The sequence below is a fragment of the Schistocerca piceifrons genome, chromosome 1 (genome assembly GCF_021461385.2).
Source record: "Schistocerca piceifrons isolate TAMUIC-IGC-003096 chromosome 1, iqSchPice1.1, whole genome shotgun sequence".
Classification (NCBI taxonomy): Eukaryota; Metazoa; Arthropoda; class Insecta; order Orthoptera; family Acrididae; genus Schistocerca; species Schistocerca piceifrons.
The window spans coordinates 809,464,346-809,470,113 of NC_060138.1; the positions used below are offsets into that span (position 1 = coordinate 809,464,346).

At 43.9% G+C, this 5,768-nt stretch overlaps 1 non-coding gene across 1 annotated transcript; it reads right to left on the bottom strand.

Annotated features, from left to right (window-relative positions):
* Positions 1-4,018: 4,018 nt before the first annotated feature.
* Positions 4,019-4,092, bottom strand: Trnat-ugu. The gene has a single exon. It is a non-coding gene; the product is annotated as a tRNA-Thr (tRNA).
* Between the last annotated feature and the right edge of the window lie 1,676 nt (positions 4,093-5,768).

Below are 5,768 nucleotides of genomic sequence, written 5' to 3' on the forward strand. Positions count from 1 at the left end.
TTCAGATATCTTTTCTAAATAATTTTTCAATTTGTTTTGATCTTCTGATGACTTTATTAGTCGATAAAAGACAGCATCGTCTGCAAACAAACGAAGATGGGTGCTCAGATTGTCTCCCAAATCGTTTATATAGATAAGGAACAGCAAAGGGCCTATAACACTACCTTGGAGACGCCAGAAATTACTTCTGTTTTACTCGATGATTTTCCGTCAATTACCAGGAACTGTCACCTCCCTGACAGGAAATCACAAATGCAGTCACATAACTGAGACGATATGCCATAAGGACGCAATTTCACTACAAGCCGCTTGTGTGGTACAGTGTCAAAAGCCTTCCGGAAATCCAGAAATACGGAATCGAACTGAAATACCTTGTCAATAACACTCAACACTTCATGCGAATATTGAGCTAGTTGTGTTTCACAAGAACGATGTTTTCTAAACCCACGTTGGTACACCGTTTTCTTCGAGGCAATTCATACTGTTCAAACATAATATATGTTCCAAAACCCAGCTGCATATCGACGATAATGATATGGGTCTGTAATGAAGTAGATTACTCCTGCAACCTTTCTTGAATATTGGTGTGACCTATGCAACTTTGCAGAGTTTGGATACGGATCTTTCGTCGAGCGTACGATTGTATTTGATTGTTAAGTATAGAGCTAATGCATCAGGACACTGTGAAAGGAACCTAACTGGTATGCAGCCTGGGCCAGAAGATTTGCTTTTATTAAGTGATTTAAGTTCCTTCACTACTCTGAAGCCGCGCGGGATTAGCCGAGCGGTCTCAGGCACTGCAGTCATGGACTGTGCGGCTTGTCCCGGCGGAGGTTCGAGCCCTCCCTGGGGCATGAGTGTGTGTGTTTGTCCTTAGTATAATTTAGGTTAAGTAGTGTGTAAGCTTAGGGAATGATGACCTTAGCAGTTAAGTTCCATAAGATTCACACATTTGAACATTTGACGGTTCTAGGCGCTACAGTCTGGAACCGCTACGGTCGCAGGTTCGAATCCTGCCTCTGGCATGGGTGTGTGTGATGTCCTTAGGTTAGTTACGTTTAATTAGTTCTAAGTTCTAGGCGACTGATGACCTCATAAGTTAAGTCGCATAGTGCTCAGAGACATTTGAACATTTGAACTACTCCGGAAATATTTACTTCTACGTTGGCAGCTGCTTTTGATTAGAAGTCTGGAATATTTACTTCGTCTTCTTTTGATGAGGGCATTTCGGAAGGCTGTGTTTAGTAACTCTGGTTTGGTAGCATTGTCTCCGATAGTATCTCGATTGGTATCACGCAGAGAAGGCATTGATTGTTTCTTGGCGCTAACATACTTCCCATACGACCAGAATCTCTTTGGATTTTCTGCCAGGTTTAGAGACAAAGTTTCATTGTGAAAACTGTTATAAGCATCTCGCATTGAAGTCCGCGCTAATTTTCGGGCTTCTTCAAAAGATCGACATTCTTGGGGATTTTGTGTCTGTTTAAATTTGGCATGTTCGTTTCTTTGCTTCTGAAACAGTGTTCTGACCCGTCTTGTGTACCAACGAGGATCATCTCCGTCGTTTGTTGATTTATTTAGTGTAAATCTCTCAATTGCTGCCGATACTATTTCTTTGAATTCAAGCCACATCTGGTCTACACTGATATTATTAATTTTATTAACTTGGAAGGAGTGAATACTGTCTCTCAGGAAGGCGTCAAGTGAATTTTTTTTGAGGATTAGGGGGTTGCAATATTCAGTCTCACTGCGGCAACCCTGTGTTCACCAATCCCTGTATCCAGTGTGATACTCGTTGTTAACTCAGGTTCAATTACCGTAAGAGGTCAAGTGTGTTTTTACAATCTGTTACTATTCGCGTGGGCTCGTGAACTAACTGCTCGAAATAATTTTCAGAGAATGCGTTTAGTACAATTTCAAATAATGTTTTATGCGTATCTCCGGAATTAAACATGTGTTTTCACCAATTTCGAAGATAAAATAAAGTCACCACCAACTGTTATTGTATGAGTCGGGTACGTGTTTGAAATCAACTCAAGTTTTCTTTGAATCTTTCAGCAACTGTACTGGGAGGTCGATAAAAGGATCCAATTATTATTTTATTCCGGTTGCCAACAATGATCTCTGCCCATACTAACTCACAGGAAGTATCTACTTCAATTTCGCGACAAGATAAACTACTTCTAACAGTAACAAACACGCCACCGCGGACTCTATTTAGCCTATCCTTCTGGAATACCGTTTGGTTCACTGCAAAAATTTCGGCTGGGCTTATCTCCGGCCATAGCCAGCTTTCAGTGCCTATATCGATTTGAGCATCAGTGCTTTCTATTAGCGCTTGGATTTCTGGTACTCTCCCAACACAGCTACGACAATTTACAACCATTATACCTATGATTCCTGTATCTACGCTCTTCCTGTGTTCGGCCCGCACCCTTTGAAGCCCTTCTTGTGTTTTCCCCAGACCCTCTAACCTAAAAAACCGCCCAGTCCACGCCACACATCCTCTGCTACCCATGTAGCCGCCTCCTGCGTGTAGCTGACACCTGAACTATTCAGCGGAACCGAAACCTAACCACCCTTTGGTGCAAGTCAAGGAATCCGCAGCCTACACGGTCGCAGAACCGTCTGAGCCTCTGATAGAGCCTCCACTTGGCTCTGTACCAGAAGTCCGCAATCGGTCCTGTCGACTATGCTGCAAATGGTCAACTGTGCTTTCATCTTGCAAGGAAGACTGGCAACCTCTACCACTTCTGTTAGCCGTTCGAAACCAGAGAGAATCTCTTCTGATCCAAAGTGACACACATCATGCGTATCGACGTGAGCAACCACCTGCAGTTGGCTGCAACCTGTGCTCTTCATGGCATCCGGGAGGACCCTTTCCATATCTGGAATGACTCCACCCAGTATGCACACGGAGTCCACAATGGTTTTCTTTCCGTTCGTGGCAGCCATTTCCCTAAGAGGCCCCTTAACGTGCCTAACGTTGGAGCTGCCCACTATCAGCAATCCCACCCTCTGTGATGGTCCGGATCTTGCAGGCTGAAACAGGACAGGCGACAGCATCTGGCTCAGCGGCAGTGTCAGCCACAGACAGCACCTGGAACCTGTTTGTCAAACAAACTGTGGAGGCCTTACGTGCCGCGTCCTGGGAAGTCTTTCTCCTCCTGCTATGCTCCCAGGCGACCTCCAAACCTCAGTGCAACCAGTAACAGGGCTGGCCACCGGTGAGGACCGATCGGAGGACTCGGGATGATAGACGTTCGTTGGATCCCCACAGCCGGTCCACAACAGTGGTGTCCATCCACGGCAGCCTCAAACTGTGTAACCGAAGCCATCACAGCCTGGAGGTGAGAGCGAAGTGCCACCAACTTGGTTCGTATCTGCACACAACAATCACAGTCCCTGTCCACACTTAAGACCGTGGAAAAGCAAACTATGAAGATACACGGACCATCGTCACGTGCTGCGCAACTGTACTGTAGACCTTGACGAAAACGTGGAACTGTGTCTAATAAATTAGATTAATACGCAGAGATTCAAAAACATAAGTACCGAACCATTCAGGTTAAACTAAATAATTCGCCCGTGATTAGGAACTTGTAATATGCCACAAAATCGGTTTACTTTCCGACACAAGCGAAAACGAGAGAGCTGTGGCTATTGGATATTAAATTAACACGCAGAAACTCAAGAAACTAAACTATTAAAGCACGCAGATGGTATTATAAAATTCGCTCCTGGTTAGGAACTCGTAAATGTCACAATATAGGTTACTTCCCCGTTGCTGCTCGTATCTCGGCCGGCTGCTGCAGCCTGACTGACTGACAGGCACACTAAAGACACTGGTGGAATGACATCTGTGAGAATATATATGCGAAGACAGTAACTTGTTCTCGAAAGAACAGTTACTGTTGATGACGGTGCAGCTTTTCCCTGGAATAAATGATGACTGACTGAAAACCTCAGCTGCCGACGGGTGTTGTTGTATACCTCGATGTGGACAGCTGAAAATGTGTGCCCCGACCGGGACTCGAACCCGGGATCTCCTGCTTACATGGCAGACGCTCTATCCATCTGAGCCACCGAGGACACGGATGAACAGCGCGACTGCAGGGACTTATCCCTTGCACGCTTCCCGTGAGAGTCACATTCCCAACTGTCAACAGTTCTCCATATGTATTGTACCTTATAGACATTTGCCCAACCACTCATTACTCGCGCACTCTTTGGCGATTTCCTTAAGAGTTTGGGCAACCTGTGCAAGGGCTAAGTCCCTGCAGTCGCGCTATTTATCTGTGTCCTCGTTGGCTCAGATGGATAGAGCGTCTGTCATGTAAGCTGGAGATCCCGGGTTTCGAGTCCCGGTCGGGGCACACATTTTCAGCTGTCCACATCGAGGTATATCAACAACACCTTTCGGCAGCTGAGATTTTCAGTTAGTCGTCATCTGTGAGAACGTTCACAGAACTTTCACTATGATTTCGTGACCAATAGGAGGTAGATAAAATCTGCTGTATTATGCCCAGACAGATGAGTGTCTCTTAAAACCAGTTCACTGGAATTTCTTATTTCATCTTCTGACAAATATTAGTAAAGTGTCAGTAGCAGTCTCTGTCGCTGTTACGTGATGATCTTTCGAATTATCAGAAGTTGCCACTCGTCAGCTCCCTCAGTCTGCCACTAATCTTTCCTGCCGTTTAAATCAGTTTTTGCAGTACGTTGGTTCTGCTCCCTCGAGAGAATACTATTTGTAGCGAAGCCAGGTAGTGACTCAATGCCGAGTCGCACTTTGTAACTCTGTCTGTATTTCATTACTATTTTGAGCATTTGAGATATTCTAGTCACTCTAGTTACCCCACTGTTGACCAGAACTTAGCCATCTTACTGAGACTCCAAAATAGTTTGTACAAGTTTATAACGGACAACGTCTGTAATCAGAAATATTTATAGGTTTGATGTTTCCACAATACGTTTTGGCTCTTGTGGATCCATCGTTAGTTGTAATGTGACATACAACGGTGTTGAAACCGTAGGGACGAAAGTAAGTTTCGCATGATGTGTCACTGCCAAGTAACATACTTCGATACAACTTGGAGCATACACAGAAACAATTGCTACGGTTTAGTACAGAAGATAACTGTAAGAAGTACGTAATGAGACCTACAGAAATGACCTTCTCCTTCTTCTTCCGAATAACCAATTTGGAGGGTACGATGAATCAACGTTGACTACTCTACATTGTATTAGATTTCCTTAGTTTCCAAATTTCCTTCATCCTTTTAGAGTGTTGTTCCCTTTCTTCTTCAGTCCACTTTCGTCTAGTTGTTTTCTTTCTCTCCTGAAATTCTGTCTTTTGAACTCTCTTTCTGAAATGTGTATTGTTTTTTATCATGTCTATTGTTATTCCAGCGTTTTCCATGTCCTTTTCAATCTCTATGAACCACGCGGGGTTGAATTTGTAGCTATTGAGTAATGTGAATATCCGCTTAGTTAGTCTATTGTTATCCATTCTGAGTATATGTCCAAAAAACTGTAGTCTCCTCTTCCTCCTTATAGCAGTTAGTTTTTCAATTTTCAAGTATAGCTCTCTGTATGGTCTTAACCCGTATTCAGCATTATCGTTCCTTTCAGCTCCCAGTATTTTCCTTCAAATTCTACTTTCTACCTTCTCTAGTTTCTCAAGATCTCCATTTCTTGTTAGTTTAAGTGTTTCTGTCGCATAGAGAGCTTCAGGTCTGGCCACTGTTTGGTAGTGTTCGAGGCAA